Here is a 17,308-nt window from a genome sequence, read left to right as displayed (position 1 = left end):
TTTTCAAAACTACCATAAAATATTGATTTGACATAAGTCACAAACTACTTTACAATGAAAAAGAAGGTAGCACAACAAACTACAAAGACAACGCAACGAAAAGGTGCACTTGAAATCAATGTAGGCCTAATTTAACGTTTCCAAAAGTTATATGTTCACTTTTGCTGGTAATAGCTCAAATTTATAGATTTGATCTGTACTAAATTATCTGTCGATTTCATTGAAAATGTTTAAATGGTAAATGGGGAGAGTTTGTTGCACATATTTATCCAAACAACATCAATCTTCCACGCAGGCTAATTGCTTTTCTAGAACATGTACAGCCTGAATTAAAAATGACTACTTTTGGGGATTTGCGCATTCACCTACTGTACCTGTCTATACAACATCCCCATAAATCCATCGAGATACACTACATGACCAAAAGTATGTGGACACCTGCTCGTCAAACATCTCATTCCAAAATCATGGGCAATAATATGGAGTTGGTCCCCCCTTTGCTGCTATAACAGCCTCCACTCTTCTGGGAAGGCTTTCCACTAGATGTTGGAACATTGCTGCGGGGACTTGGTTCCATTCAGCCACAAGAGCATTAGTGAGGTTGGGCACTGATGTTGGGCGATTAGGGGTGACTCGCAGTCGGCTTTCCAATTCATCCCAAAGGCGTTCGATGGGGTTGAGGACAAAGCTCTGTGCAGGCCAGTCAAGTTCTTCCACACTGATCTCGACAAACCATTTCTGTATGGACCTCGCTTTGTGCACAGGGGCATTGTCATGCTGAAACATGGAAAGGGCCTTCCCCAAACTGTTGCCACAAAGTTGGAAGCACAGAATTGTCTAGAATGTCATTGTATGCTGTAGCGTTAAGATTTCACCAAACTTTACAGTTGGCACTATGCATTGGGGCAGGTAGCGTTCTCCTGGCATCCGCCAAACCCAGATTAGTCCGTCAGACTGCCAGATGGTGACTCCAGAGAACACGTTTCCACTGCTCCAAAGTCCAATGGCGGCGAGCTTTACACCACTTCAGCCAACGTTTGGTGTTGCGCATGGTGATCTTAGGCTTGTGTGCGGCTGCTTGGCCATGGAAACCCATTTCATGAAGCGCCCGACTAACAGTTATTCTGCTGACATTGGTTCCAGAGGCAGTTTGGAACTCGGTAGTGAGTGTTGCAACCGAGGACAGACGATTTTTACTTGCTACGAGCTTCAGCACTCGGCGGTCCTGTTCTGTGAGCTTGTGTGGCCTACCACTTCGCTGCTGAGCCGTTGTTGCTCCTAAAAATGTCCACTTCACAATAACAGCACTTACAGTTGAGCATGGCAGCTCTAGCAGGGCAGAAATTTGACGAACTGACTTGTTGGAAAGCCAAATCCACTAGTTTGAAGGGGTGTCCACATACTTTAGTATATATAGTGTATCTCCCATAACAATATTTAATCTACAATAATACCCAGTCATTCTAATAATTCCTATTACTGTCATACCTTTTCTATTTCAGTCAGAATGAATATTTTCCATTAGCCGATGTTGTGGCATTACTTTATTGATATCATTATATCTGTGCAGTAATCATAGAAAAAGGTTTGAGAATGGTAATAATTAGGTCACCCAAGAGATCCGTGGAGTTATACGGTACCTCTGCTGCTTTAGTAGTCTAACAGCCCCCACCCACATATACCGTACAATCACAACGTCGTAGACATCATCTGACCACATATACCGTACAATCACAACGTCGTAGAAATCAGCTGACCACATATACTGTGCTCTTTCCATGACATAGACTGACCAGGTATATTCCAGGTGAAAGCTTTGATTCCTTATTGATGTCACTTGTTAAATCCACTTCAATCAGTGTAGATGAAGGGGAGGAGACCAGGTTAAAGAAGGATTTTTTAAGCCTTGAGACAATTGAGACATGGATTGTGTACGTGTGTCCATTCAGAGGGTGAATGGACAAGACAAAATGTTTAAGTGCCTTTTGACCGGGGTATGGTAGTAGGTACCAGGTGCACCGTGTAGAGTCCATGCCCCAATTAATCGAGGCTGTTCGGAGGGGGAAGGGGGCGGGGGGGGCGGGGCGGGGGAAGGGGGGCGGGGGGGGAGGGGGCGGGGAGGGGGCGGGGGTGTTCCTAATGTTTTGTACACTCAGTGTGTACTGTCCAAACACAACACCATAGACATCAGCTGACCTGTATAGACTCTGTACTGTAGTGTTGACAGACACCATGGGAGCCATGCTGGAAAACCAGGCCTGGTCCTGTATTCACACGTTTCAGAGTAAGAGTGCAGATCATAATGAATAAGATTAAATAGACAGGGGGGACCTGATCCTAGATCAGCTATTTTTATTTTGAGACGCTTTGTGAATAGGGGCCCTGTCCTCTGTCAGTGGTTGAAATGGGCAGGTGCTGACTGCAATGGAGACCCGAAATATCTATAATTCTTAGTAAACACAGGCTCTAAAAAATAAACCCCAGTATAGTAAAAATGTAAGTAAGTTCAGGCATCTCTTCACATCAATCACCCAATTGATAGGGTAGGATTTTGGTTGAAGGGAAGGGTTTTGGTTGATAGGGTAGGGTTTTGGTTGAAGGGTAGGGTTTTGGTTGAAGGGTAGGATTTTGGTTGAAGTGTAGGGTTTTGGTTGAAGGGTAGGGTTTTGGTTAAAGGGTAGGTTTTGGTTGAAGGGTAGGCTTTTGGTGAAGGGTAGGGTTTTGTTTAAATGGTAGGCTTTTGGTGAAGGGTTTTGGTTTAAGGGCAGGGTTTTGGTGAAGGGTATGGTTTTGGTTGAAGAGTAGGGTTTTGGTTGAAGGGGAGGGTATTGGTGAATGTGGGGTTTTGGTGAAGGATGGTAGGGTAGGGTTTTGCTGAATGATAGGGGATAGGGGAAGGTTTTGGTGAAGGGAAGAGTTTTTGTGAAGGGTAGGTTTTTGGTTGAAGGGTAGGATTTTGGTTAAATGGTAGGGTTTTGGTTAAAGGGTTGGTTTTGGTTGAAGGGTAGGGTTTTGGTTAAAGGGTAGGGTTTTGGTTGAAGGGTAGGGTTTTCGTTGAAGGGTAGGGTTTTCGTTGAAGGGTAGGGTAGGGTTTTGGTTAAAGGGTAGGGCTTTGGTTGAAGGGTAGGCTTTTGGTTAAATGGTAGGGTTTTGGTTGAAGGGTAATGTTTTGGTGAAGGGTATGATTTTGGTAAAGGATAGGGTTTTGGTGAAAGGTAGGGTTTTGGTTGAAATATAGGGTTTTGGTTGAAGGGTAGAAATTTGGTGAAGGGTAGGAATTTGGTTGAAGGGTAGGATTTTGGTGAAGTTAGACTTTGGTGAAGTGTAAGGTTTTGGTGAAAGGTGAGGAGGAGGGTTTTGGGGAAGGGGAGGGTTTTGGTGAATGTAGGGTTTTGGTGAAGGGTAGGGTAGGGTTTTGCTGAATGGGAGAGGATAGGGGAAGGTTTTGGTGAAGGGAAGAGTTTTTGTGAAGGGTAGGGTTTTGGTTGAACGGTAGGGTTTTGGTGAAGGGTATGATTTTGGTAAAGGATGGGGTTTTGGTGAAAGGTAGGGTTTTGGTTGAAGGGTAGGGTTTTGGTGAAGGGTATGATTTTGGTAATGCATAGGGTTTTGGTGAACGGTAGGTTTTTGGTGAAGGGTAGGTTAGGGTTTTGGTGAAGGGTAGGATTTGGTAAAATATAGGGTTTTGGTGAAAGGTAGGGTTTTGGTTAAGGGTTGAGTTTTGGTTGAAAGGTAGGGTTTTGGTTGAAAGGTAGGGTTTCGGTTGAAGGGTATGGTCTTGGTGAAGGGTAGGGTTTTGGTGAAAGGGAGGGTTTTGGTTAAGAGTTGGGTCTTGGTTGAAGTGTAGGGTTTTGGTGAAATGTAGGGTTTTGGTGAAAGGTAATATTTTGGTGAAGGGTATACATTTGGTTGAAGGGTAGGAATTTGGTGAAGAACAGGGTTTTGGTGAAACGCTTAGGTTTTGGTGGAGCGTATGGTTTTGGTGAAGGGTAGGGTTTTGGTGAAGGATAGGGTTTTGGTGAAGGGGAGGGTTTTGGTGAAAGAGAGGGTTTTGATGAAAGGTAGGGTTTTGGTTAAAGGTAGGGATTTGGTGAAGAGTGGGGTTTTGGTGAAGGGTATGGTTTTGGTTGAAGGGTAGGGTTTCGGTTGAAGAGTAGTGTTTTGGTGAAGGGTAGTGTTTTGGTGAAGGGTAAGGTTTTGGTGAAGTGTAGGATTTTGGTGAAGAGTAGGGTTTTGGTGAAGGGTAGGGTTTTGGTGAAATTTAGGAATTTGGTTGAAGGGCAGGGTTTTGGTGAAGGGTCGGGTTTTGGTGAAAGAGAGGGTTTTGGTGAACGGGAGGGTTTTGGTGAAAGGTAGTTTTTTTTGTAAAGCTTAGGGTTTTGGTGAAGGGTAGGGTTTTGGTTAAGGTTTGAGTTTCGGTTGAAAGGTAGGGTTTCGGTTGAAGGGTAGGGTCTTGGTGAAGGGTAGGGTTTTGGTGAAGGGTAAGGTTTTGGTGAAGGGTAGGATTTTGGTGAAGTGTAGGGTTTTGGTGAAGGGTAGGGTTTTGGTGAAATGTAGGAATTTGGTGAAGGGTAGGGTTTTGGTGAAGGGTAGGATTTTGGTGAAAGAGAGGGTTTTGTTGAAAGGTAGGGTTTTGGTTAAAGGTAGGGATTTGGTGAAGAGTGGGGTTTTGGTGAAGAGTATGGTTTTGGTGAAGGGTAGGGTTTTGGTGAAGGGTAGGGTTTTGGTTAAAGGTAGGGATTTGGTGAAGAGTAGGGTTTTGGTGAAGGGTATGGTTTTGGTGAAGGGTAGGGTAGAGTTTTGGTGAAGGGTAGGCTTTTGGTGAAGGGTAGGCTTTTGGTGAATGGTAGGGTTTTGATGAAAGGTAGGGATTTGGTGAAGAGTAGGGATTTGGTGAAGAGTAGGGTTTTGGTTGAAATATAGGGTTTCTGTTGAAATATAGGGTTTCATTTGAAGGGTAGGGTCTTGGTGAAGGCTAGGGTTTTGGTGAAAGGGAGGGTTTTGGTTAAGAGTAGGGTCTTGGTTGAAGTGTAGGGTTTTGGTGAAATGTAGGGTTTTGGTGAAAGGTAATATTTTGGTGAAGGGTATACATTTGGTTGAAGGGTAGGGTTTTGGTGAAGAACAGGGTTTTGGTGAAACGCTTAGGTTTTGGTGGAGCGTATGGTTTTGGTGAAGGGGTAGGGTTTTGGGGAAGTGTAGGGTTTGGTTGAAGGGTAGGGTTTTGGTAAAGGATAGGTTTTGGTGAAAGGGAGGGTTTTGGTTAAGGGTAGGATTTTGGTTGAAGGGTAGGGTTTTAGTTGCAGGTTAGGGCTTTGGTGAAGTGTAGGGTTTTGGTTGAAGGTTAGGGTTAGGGTTTTGGGGAAGTGTAGGGTTTTGGTTGAAGGGTAAGGTTATGGTAAAGATAGGGTTTTGATGAAAGTGAGGGTTTTGGTGAAGAGTAGGGTTATGGTTGAATGGTAGGATTTGGTGAAGGGTAGGATATTGGTGAAGAGTAGGGTTTTTGTGAAAGGTAGGGTGTTGGTGAAGGGTAGGGTTTTGGTGTAGGGTAGGGTTTCGGTTTAAATATAGGGTTTCGGTTGAAGGGTAAGGTTCTGGTGAAGCGTAGGGTTTTGGTGAAGGGTAAGGTTTAGGTGAAATGGAGGGTTTTGGTGAAGTGTAGGGTTTTGGTGAAATGTAGGTAATTGGTGAAGAGTAGGGTTTTGGTGAAGGGTAGGGTTTCGGTTTAAATGTAGAGTTTCTGTTGAAATATAGGGTTTCGGTTGAAATATAGGGTTTTGTTTGAAGGGTAGGATCCTGGTGAAGGATAGGGTTTTGGTGAATGGGAGGGTTTTGGTGAAAGGGAGGGTTTTGGTTAAGAGTAGGGTCTTGTTTAAAGGGTAGGGTTTTGGTGAAAGGTAAGATTTTGGTGAAGGGTAGACATTTGGTTGAAAGGTAGGGTTTTGGTGAAGAGCAGGGTTTTGGTGAAACTAGGGTTTTGGTGAAGCGTATGGTTTTGGTGAAGGGTAGGGTTTTTGGGAAGTGTAGGGTTTTGGTGAAGAGTAGGGTTTCGATAAAAATATTGTGTTTCTGTTGAAATATAGTGTTCATTTGAAATATAGCGTTTTGTTTGAAGGGTAGGGTCTTTGTGAAGGGTAGGTTTTGGTGAAAGGGAGGGTTTTGGTTAAAGGGTAGGGTTTTGGTGAAGTGTAGGGTTTTGGTGAAGGTTAGGGTCAGTCCAACAACGATACCAGGCATGGATGGGATGGACAACCTACCTCAATGGGCTAGAGATTAGAAAGAAATTCAACAAAAATCATCAGTCATTCAAAAGAGAGCAAAGAATAATAATAATAACAGGAATGAGAAAAATGTTTGAATGCTGATCTCTCCCTTAATCCTTCCCCCAGGCCTGTAAACCCATTGAGATAAAGTCAGCAGCACACTGCGGTTGGATTATTTCACAGTTTATAGTAGTAATGAAGTAGCAAAATACTTATTGTGTGAGTAGGATTACATGCAGCTAAGTAAATTGACATCAATATGCATGGCCAAGAAACACACAGGGAGGACTTAGAAAGGAAATGGAGACGTTTCACATAACTATACAGAGATAGCATAGATTGTGTGTCTGTGTTTTGATGGAGTAGGAGGAGAAAAAAGATTGATTGCTGTGGATTAGTTTGCCCTGAGATAACCTCAATGTGAACTCTATTGACGTTTACAGAGGAGGAACCAGAGTCTGAAATCAGATGTTGTTTAGAGGAAATATCGCTAACACAGAGGGCTACTTGGACAACCGCAAATTAAAACACTGTCACACCCTGGCTCTGGGACTCATTATGTTGAGCCAGGGTGTGTGCATTCTATGTGTTCATGTTCTATGTTGGGTGTCTAGGTTGTCGATGTCTATGTTTGTATTGAGTGACTCCCAATCGGAGGTAACGAGTGTCAGCTGTCGGCTCGTTATCTCTGATTGGGAGCCATATTTAAACTGTGTGTCTTCACCTTGTGTTGGTGGGTTTTTGTTCCTTATGCGGTCAGTGTAACCGTGGACTTCACGAGTCGTGTTTTGTTTGTATTTAGATACTTTAATATAATAAAGTCATGTTCGTTTCACACGCTGCGCCTTGGTCTACTCTCCTTTACGACGATCGTGACAGAAAAACCCACCATACCAGGACCAAGCAGCGTGTCCAGGAACAGGCAACCTGGAGCGTGGGAGCAGCGTCGGAGGGTCGAGAGGCAACCCCAAGAAATTTTTAGGGGGCACACGGCATGGACGACGGAGGCAAAGATGGGGCGAATCCAGGAGGCCACCAGGCCAGGGGTACACCGCCCTGTACGTCCTGTGCGGATGCCTCACACAGAGTGTGTGAGGGTAGGCATTCAGCCAGGACGGGTGGTGGACCGCTGTTCACTCCAGGCCTCCTATCCGTCTCCACAGCCCCGGTCCGGCCTGTTCCTGCCACCCGCACCAAGTCTACGGTGCGGCGTCGCCAGCCCGGTCCGGCCTGTTCCTGCCACCCGCACCAAGTCTACGGTGCGCGTCGCCAGCCCGACCGGCCTGTTTCTGCCACCCGCACCAAGTCTACGGTGCGCGTCGCCAGCCCGGTCCGGCCTGTTCCTGCCACCCGCACCAAGTCTACGGTGCGCGTCGCCAGCCCGACCCGGCCTGTTCCTGCCACTCGCACCAAACCGGCCAGTGGCGTCGCCAGCCCGGTCGGCCTGTTCCTGCCACCCGCACCAAGTCCACGGTGCGCGTCGCCAGCCCGAGCCGGCCTGTTCCTGCCACCGCACCAAACCTACGGTGCGCGTCGCCAGCCGGTCCGGCCTGTTCCTGCCACCCGCAGCAAGTCTACGGTGCGCGTCGCCAGCCCGACCCGGCCTGTTCCTGCCACTCGCACCAAACCTACGGTGTGCGTCGCCAGCCCGGTCCGGCCTGTTCCTGCCACCCGCACCAAGCCTACGGTGTGCGTCGCCAGCCCGACCCGGCCTGTTCCTGCCACTCGCACCAAACCTACGGTGCGGCGTCGCCAGCCCGGTCGGCCTGTTCCTGCCACTCGCACTAAGCCAGGGGTGCGAGAAGTCAGCCTGGTAAGGCCCATTCCTCCCTCAACGCACCCAAGCCAGGGGGTGCGAGTGAGGCAGCCTGGAAAGGACCGCTCCTGTTAAGTCAGTCCTGCTCCAGCCGGCGGGGCCAGACTGGACCAGGGGCGCATTGGGGGTGTATTGAAGGGTGGTGGTCAGGCCGGAGCCAGAACCGCCACCGAGGAGGTATGCCCGCCCCCAGCCCTCCCCTGTTTTGGTTAGTTGAGGCGCGGTCGCAGTCCGCGCCTTTAGAGGAGTACTGTCACACCCTGGCTCTGGGACTCATTATGTTGAGCCAGGGTGTGTGCATTCTATGTGTTTATTTCTATGTTGGTAGTTCTGTTGTGTCTATTTCTAGGTTGTTGTATTTCTTTGTTTGAGTGACTCCCAATCAGAGGAGTAACGAAGTGTCAGCTGTTGGCTCGTTGTCTCTGATTGGGAGCCATATTTAAACTGTCTGTGTTCACCTTGTGTTTGTGGGTTTTTGTTCCGTGTTCAGTCAGTGTTACTGTGGACTTCTCGATCGTGTTTTGTTTTGGTTTTCGTGCTTTATTAAATAAAGTCATGTTTATTTCACACGCTGCGCCTTGGTCTACTCCTTCTCGTCAAGACGATCGTGACAAACACTCACATTGTGAGTAGAGACTTCTCACATTCTTCTCTACTGAAAGGCAACCAACTCGTTTTAAAGCTCAACTGAAGGCAGTAAACAACTTCTGGCATCAATATGAGTCTGAAACATTTACTCTAGTGTCAAAATGGATTACAAAGTGTAACTAGGATAATTTTGGTCATTATTTTGTTTACATAAGACAATACGTTGCAAATGTTTTAACTTGAGAAATAATGCACCAAACACCTTAACTAGATGTAAAATTGCGGGACTAAAACCTCCTCTGCAAAAACAGTCCAAATGTATTATAGATTTCTTGAGTTATCTTAGATTAGTTCGGACTATTTTGAGGAGTGATACTGGCTTTGTTCCTATGGTGTCTCATGGGGGACAAACATCAGTAACTGCCAACCCTACAACCCCAAGGCTGAATTCTTGTTTTTCTTAATGAGCAACAGAAAGATACATGCAGAATCGATGCATTCAGTCGCTCTTTAATGATGTCATTTCAACCAGCTTTTTTTGGGGAAATGGCTATCCAGAGCTTTGAGTACGATGCCTCTTTCAGTTGTTAGTATCTCTGGCACCACTTTAATTGGATAGTCCCCTATATGGCCTGTAGATGCTGAAATGTATCAACACACGGTCAACTGCCACATGGTTGATTAAAGGCCCAATGCAGACGTTTTTATGATTAAATAATTTCTGGGTAACAATTAAGTACCTTTACTACTGTGATTGTTTTCAATTAAAATGGTCAAAGATAAACAAAAATAGCTTCTTAGCAAAGAACAATTTCTCAAGCAAGAATTTTACTAGGACTGTCTGGGAGTGGTCTGAGTGAGAGGCCTAATTGGACAAGCATAATGGGAGGGATATGTATCCTGAAAACTAGCTGTTATTGGCAGAGCGGTTTGTAATTCTCTTTGTTATTGCTTTATTAACTTTTATAAAGCCTATTGGAACTCCATCCCACCAAAACAGGCAGAAATGTCAAGAGGTCTTTGCAAAGAGCTCTCGCACACACAGCACACATAGCACAACACAGCACAATACAGCACAACACAACACAATACAGCACAACACAGTACAATACAGCACAACACAGTACAATACAGCACAATACAGCATATCACAACACAGCACAATACAGCACAACACAACACAATACAGCACAACACAGTACAACACAGCACAATACAGCACAACACAACACAATACAGCACAACACAGTACAATACATCACAACACAGTAAAATACAGCACAATACAGTACAATACAGCACAACACAGTAAAATACAGCACAATACAGCACAATACAGTACAATACAGCACAATACAGTACAATACAGCACAACACAGTAAAATACCGCACAATACAGCACAATACAGTACAATACAGCACAATACAGTACAATACAGCACAACACAGTAAAATACAGCACAATACAGCACAATACAGTACAATACAGTACAATACAGCACAATACAGTACAATACAGCACAACACAGCACAATACAGCACAATACAGTACAATACAGCACAATACAGTACAATACAGCACAATACAGTACAACACAGTAAAATACAGCACAATACAGCACAATACAGTACAATACAGTACAATACAGCACAATACAGTACAACACAGTAAAATACAGCACAATACAGCACAATACAGTAACATACAGCACAATACAGCACAATACAGCACAATACAGTACAATACAGCACAATACAGTACAATACAGCACAATACAGTACAACACAGTAAAATACAGCACAATACAGCACAATACAGTAAAATACAGCACAATACAGCACATTACAGCACAATACAGTACAATACAGCACAATACAGTACAATACAGCACAATACACCACAATACAGTACAACACAGCACAACACAGCACAATACAGCACAATGCAGCACAATGCAGCACAATGCAGCACAATACAGCACAATACAGCACAATACAGCACAATACACCACAATACACCACAATGCAACACAATAGATTAAGACGATTAAGACAATCTCCAGACTTCCTAGAGCTCTTCTGGATGGGATGTGACCCAGTGTCTGGGCTGACTGGACAGACAAACACACACACACACACACACACACACACACACACACACGCACACAGACACACAGAGGAACATCAGTCTCTTGGCTGGACAGACTCTGTGTGACTCCGAGGAATGTCAGTGTCTCAGCAGGACATTATGTGGGACATGATGTTCATTTACAGCAGACTAACAGTGATAAACTACTACAGTAGCTATGACCTGTTGTCCTCTCTGCCGGACAAGATGGCGGCCGGCTCATTCCCCTCCAGTCACAAGGAATACTCAAATGTAGACACCCTTTTTTAAAAACCAGAATGGTTTCTTTACTTTTCAGTGTCCATATATTTCAGACTGTATAGCATTTAGGCTACGTCCCAAATTGAACCCTTTGTAGTGCACTACTTTTGACCAGGACCACACTATATAGGGGATAGGGTGCCTTTTGGGACACGAACTTAGTGTTAAAATGTCATAGCATCTGGTGTCGTGGTGGTGAGTGGTGGAGGACCCTAGCCTGTCCATCTATGGATCAACCAAACTGCACATCTATGGTGGTATTCTATACAGTATAGACTATCATTTAATATGATCTCTGTGGTCTCACCTATCCCAGTGGCCAGAACCTAACCCAGAGATGTTGAAAATACATTAGCCAGAATTTTTTTTTGTGACATCATGTTCAGGTTGTTTATTGATTGAAAAAGGACACATTTTTTGCTAATATTTTTAGCAACCAGAAAAAAACTAGCTCATAGTTTGCGAGATTGTTTGGATGTGTATTTTGGATGTGTATTTTGGATGTGTGTTTGGATGTGTATTTTGGATGTGTATTTTGGATGTGTGTTTGGATGTGTATTTTGGATGTGTGTTTGGATGTGTATTTTGGATGTGTGTTTGGATGTGTATTTTGGTCGTATTTTGAACAGCAAAACAATGTAAGTAGATTTAGCTTGCTGAAGCTGCTGGACATTTTGGATGGAAGGCACATCATCAGCTACGCCTGGCTGTGCTCTGTTCCCCTCCACCCTCAATCTAATTAGGATAATTATTTGTGGTGGGGAACGTCCACAGCACATCTGGCTGACAATTCAATTTCATTCAACTAAGAGACTTTTCCACTGGCCTCCCTGGCCTCCCTCCCTGCCCTGTCCTCCTCCTCCCTCCCTGCCCTGCCCTGCCCTCCTCCCTACCTGCCTCTGCTAAATGAACCTAGCCCACATTAAGCCCTCTGCTAAATGAACCTAGCCCACATTAAGCCCTCTGCTAAATGAACCTAGCCCACGTTAAGCCCTCTGCTAAAGGAACACAGCCTACATTAAGCCCTCTGCTAAATGAACCTAGCCCACATTAAGCCCTCTGCTAAATGAACCTAGCCCACATTAAGCCCTCTGCTAAATGAACCTAGCCCACATTAAGCCCTCTGCTAAATGAACCTAGCCCACATTAAGCCCTCTGCTAAATGAACCTAGCCCACATTAAGCCCTCTGCTAAATGAACCTAGCCCACATTAAGCCCTCTGCTAAATGAACACAGCCTACATTAAGCCCTCTGCTAAATGAACCTAGCCCACATTAAGCCCTCTGCTAAATGAACGTAGCCCACATTAAGCCCTCTGCTAAATGAACCTAGCCCACATTAAGCCCTCTGCTAAATGAACACAGCCCACATTAAGCCCTCTGCTAAACGAATACAGCCCACAATAAGCCCTCTGCTAAACGAACACAACCTAGCCCACAATAAGCCCTCTGCTAAACGAATACAGCCCCCATTAAGCCCTCTGCTAAATGAACCTAGCCCACAATAAGCCCTCTGCTAAACGAACACAGCCCACATTAAGCCCTCTTCTAAATTAACACAACCTAGCCCACATTAAGCCCTCTGCTAAACGAACACAGCCCCCATTAAGCCCTCTGCTAAATGAACCTAGCCCACATTAAGCCCTCTGCTAAATGAACCTAGCCCGCATTAAGCCCTCTGCTAAATGAACCAGCCCCCATTAAGCCCTCTGCTAAATGAACCTAGCCCACATTAAGACCTCTGCTAAATGAACCTAGCCCACATTAAGCCCTCTGCTAAATGAACCTAGCCCACATTAAGCCCTCTGCTAAACGAACACAGCCCCCATTAAGCCCTCTGCTAAATGAACCTAGCCCACATTAAGCCCTCTGCTAAATGAACCTAGCCCACATTAAGCCCTCTGCTAAATGAACCTAGCCCACATTAAGCCCTCTGCTAAATGAACCTAGCCCACATTAAGCCCTCTGCTAAATGAACCTAGCCCACATTAAGCCCTCTGCTAAATGAACCTAGCCCACATTAAGACCTCTGCTAAATGAACCTAGCCCACATTAAGCCCTCTGCTAAATGAACCTAGCCCACATTAAGCCCTCTGCTAAATGAACCTAGCCCACATTAAGCCCTCTGCTAAATGAACCTAGCCCACATTAAGCCCTCTGCTAAATGAACCTAGCCCACATTAAGCCCTCTGCTAAATGAACCTAGCCCACATTAAGCCCTCTGCTAAATGAACCTAGCCCACATTGGAATTACTGTTCTCCCTCTGTGTTTTGTTTTGTTTTGTTTTCACTGTAGATGTTTAGTTTTGGTTTTTGATATACATTAGTTGCTTTTTAGACAGTTATTCAAAACAATGTCATATCTGAACAAAGTATAGTCTTAGACATGTAACAATGTGTAGAAGCGGTCTGTCTCACAGGGCATGATATTTCACCTGACACTGCAGTCAGTGAGTGCTCTTGCATGGTGTGTCTCTGAATGCCAAATCACAAGAGATAGAAACACCATTGCCAGTGTCTTTATCTGCTAATGGAGAATTTTACCTATTTATTCCCCCACCAAATGGGAACAACATTGGTTGGATCCCCGTCAGTGATCCAGTTGGTTGGATCCCCGTCATTGATCCAGTTGGTTGGATCCAGTCAGTGATCCAGTTGGTTGGATCCCCATCAGTGATCCAGTTGGTCGGATCCAGTCAGTGATCCAGTTGGTTGGATCCAGTCAGTGATCCAGTTGGTTGGATCCCAGTCAGTGATCCAGTTGGTTGGATCCCAGTCAGTGATCCAGTTGGTTGGATCCCAGTCAGTGATCCAGTTGGTTGGATCCAGTCAGTGATCCAGTTGGTTGGATCCCAGTCAGTGATCCAGTTGGTTGGATCCCAGTCAGTGATCCAGTTGGTTGGATCCAGTCAGTGATCCAGTTGGTTGGATCCCCATCAGTGATCCAGTTGGTTGGATCCCAGTCAGTGATCCAGTTGGTTGGATCCCAGTCAGTGATCCAGTTGGTTGGATCCAGTCAGTGATCCAGTTGGTTGGATCCCAGTCAGTGATCCAGTTGGTTGGATCCAGTCAGTGATCCAGTTGGTTGGATCCCAGTCAGTGATCCAGTTGGTTGGATCCCAGTCAGTGATCCAGTTGGTTGGATCCCAGTCAGTGATCCAGTTGGTTGGATCCAGTCAGTGATCCAGTTGGTTGGATCCCCATCAGTGATCCAGTTGGTTGGATCCCCGTCAGTGATCCAGTTGGTTGGATCCCAGTCAGTGATCCAGTTGGTTGGATCCCAGTCAGTGATCCAGTTGGTTGGATCCCAGTCAGTGATCCAGTTGGTTGGATCCCAGTCAGTGATCCAGTTGGTTGTAGCCCAGTCAGTGATCCAGTTGGTTGTAGCCCAGTCAGTGATCCAGTTGGTTGGATCCCAGTCAGTGATCAAGTTGGTTGGATCCCAGTCAGTGATCCAGTCAGTGATCCAGTTGGTTGGATCCAGTCAGTGATCCAGTTGGTTGGATCCCAGTCAGTGATCCAGTTGGTTGGATCCCAGTCAGTGATCCAGTTGGTTGGATCCCAGTCAGTGATCCAGTTGGTTGGATCCAGTCAGTGATCCAGTTGGTTGGATCCCCGTCAGTGATCCAGTTTGTTGGATCCCTGTCAGTGATCCAGTTGGTTGGATCCAGTCAGTGATACAGTTGGTTGGACCCAGTCAGTGAAATATATGATCTGATCTGAGATTGAGATCAACTTGGGCCAAATAAGCAGATCAAATAAAAGCAGATAAGAGATTACTTCTAGTATCTGTCTGGCTGGGTGTGGTGTGGTGTGGAGTGGAGTGGTGTGGTGTGGTGTGGTGTGGTGTGGTGTGGTGTGGTGTGGAGTGGTGTGTAGGGATCATGTATCAAGGTGTTTCAGGACAGGATAGGACAGGACAGGGGGAACTCCCCACCGGGAGATAAGCCAATACTAAAGGGAATGCTAGGATCTAAGCCAGTTCTATGGAAATAACAATCTCTCAATTTCTTAATAGGGAATGCTAGGAGCTAAGCCAGTGCTATGGAAGGGAAAATCTCAATCTTTCTCAATAGGGATAACTTGGTTTTGATCCTTTTTTTAAACCCATTTTATTTTAGTCAGCTGTTTGGCCTGTAAGGTGTGGGCCAGCCGGTTACACAGCAGCCTGGTTATTCTAACTAGAATCAATCTAGATCCCTCTGTCATTATTGGTTAAAATAGTTCGGACCACAGTTTTATCCAGTTCGAGATAGAGGCGAAGGGGAAAAAAGCCCTTCAATGCAAGCCCAGCGGGCAACACTGGTTGAAATGCAGTCGAAACAATGACATCACCTCAGACAGTTTCTGATTGTAGGCCTAATGATGTCATTTCACCCAGTTTTATAATGATGTCATCCCAGTTTTATAATGAGGTAAATTCAACCAGTTCCCCCTCCCCCTACATGGGAGTGACAGTGACACGCCCCATACCCATACCCATCCAAGGTCAGGGTTGGCTAGTGACCATTGGTTTATAATCCTCTGACTGACAACTATGGCTGGCCTACTTTGACAGAGATGGTTGGGTAACAGGAAGCTGGCGCTGGTCACTGGTAAAGAACTTAAAACATGTATTTCTTTCAACATATGAACGTATGACTGGAACTCCCTCTCTCCCTCTCTCTCTCTCTCTATCTCTATCTCTCTTTCTCTCTCTCTCTCTCTCTTTCTCTCTCTCTCCCTCTCTCTCTCTCTCTCTTTCTCTCTCTCTCCCTCTCTCTCTCTCTCTCTCTCTCTCTCTCTCTCTCTCTCTCTCTCTCTCTCTCTCTCTCTCTCTCTCTCTCTCTCTCTCTCTCTCTCTCTTCCAATCAGAACAGCAGAGTCAATCCGGTTTTCAGCCTTAGCTTTCTTTAAATAACACATTAAATAACACAAAGCCTAAACAGAGAAATATAAGAACGCCACAGTGGTGGTGGTGGGGACTTACTAGCCGTCGAACAATGACACATCTGACACATTCCTCACTGTAGGAGATCCTTTGCAATGACACACTAAGAAATGTCAAAACAGTTACAGATTACAACCTCACAATGACGTTGGAATGGGCATTCAAACAATGAACACCTGGTTAGGATTATCTAGCAATGATGATGTAGTCTAGTCCTATTTTATCTCTTTCAGTCCGTATTAACAGCCTTCTGTATACAGTGTAATAATAATAATAAAACATGTTATATTGTTACATATATCGGAGACGTACAGTAGTATTTTAAAGGTAGCAATCTCATATCCATAGTCTGCTGTGTTTATTTAGTCACGGTGTTCATCGCTGGAATCTGTTTTCTCCCACCCCAATATCCACTGTGGTTCAGGAGATATAATGTCAACAAATTATGCAATTTCTGTGGATCATTCCTTCCCTTTAAAGCTTATATCCTCCGGTAAGTGTGGCCACTTGAAGGTTGTCAGAGTAACTGTCAGCAGTGCAGTTAGAGAGGCCTTATAATACAGCCTATTGGGGCTGGATTAGAGCAGAATGGCCCTCTGGGAAATCATCTCCTGAGAGCTGAGAGCTTAGATACACAATGCTGTCCCAGCAGGCCAGTTCATAGAACACAGTGACATTCAGTGTTGTTGAAGGGACTTTACAGTTGCATCAGCGGAAGACAAGGGTCAGGGTTGGGGTTGTAATCCGTGCATAATGGAGGGTCTTGGCTAGATAGATTACAGTTTATGTCAAATTTACGTCAAAAGTAGATTTTTTTTTTTTTTTTTTTTTGGAGCTAACCCTAACCCTTTCCTAACCGTAACTTCATTATCCTAACCTGCTACGATAATTCTCCTAACCTGCTGCGTAAGTTTTCCTAACCTGCTACGAAAGGTCAATTCTGGTCAATTCTGACATAAACTGTATCCTCTCTAGTCAAAACCATAATGGAGCTGGGGATTGTTATATGATGAGTATGTAGGAGTCCCTACGTGAGAACAGTCGTTCATACCATAGTGGTGTCTTGAATGTGTTGTGGTACTTACTTTCTAACCCATATTTAGCTCAATCAACCAATTGTATTCCCTACAGAAGTCATATTCTCCAGAACACTGAACTAATACTCTCTCCCACTCTCCTCCTCTCTCTCTCACTCTCTCACCCTCTGTTTCTCTCTTACCCTCTCTCTCTCTTTTTCTCTCTCTCACCCTCTCTCTAACCCTCTCTCTTTCACCCTCTCTCACCCTCCCACTCTCCTCTCTCTCTCTCTCTCTCTCTCTCTCTCTC

The 17,308-nt window shown here is 45.2% G+C and overlaps 1 protein-coding gene across 1 annotated transcript in view; it reads left to right on the top strand.

Moving 5' to 3' along the window:
* scn12aa (sodium channel, voltage gated, type XII, alpha a) overlaps positions 1 to 17,308 on the top strand; it is a 120,493-nt gene that overhangs the window by 655 nt on the left and 102,530 nt on the right. The gene's annotated exons all lie outside the window — the stretch shown is intronic.

Source organism: Coregonus clupeaformis, chromosome 21 (genome assembly GCF_020615455.1).
Source record: "Coregonus clupeaformis isolate EN_2021a chromosome 21, ASM2061545v1, whole genome shotgun sequence".
NCBI lineage: Eukaryota > Metazoa > Chordata > Actinopteri > Salmoniformes > Salmonidae > Coregonus > Coregonus clupeaformis.
Note: the sequence above shows the minus strand (reverse complement) of the source record. Positions and strands in the feature narration are given on the sequence as shown.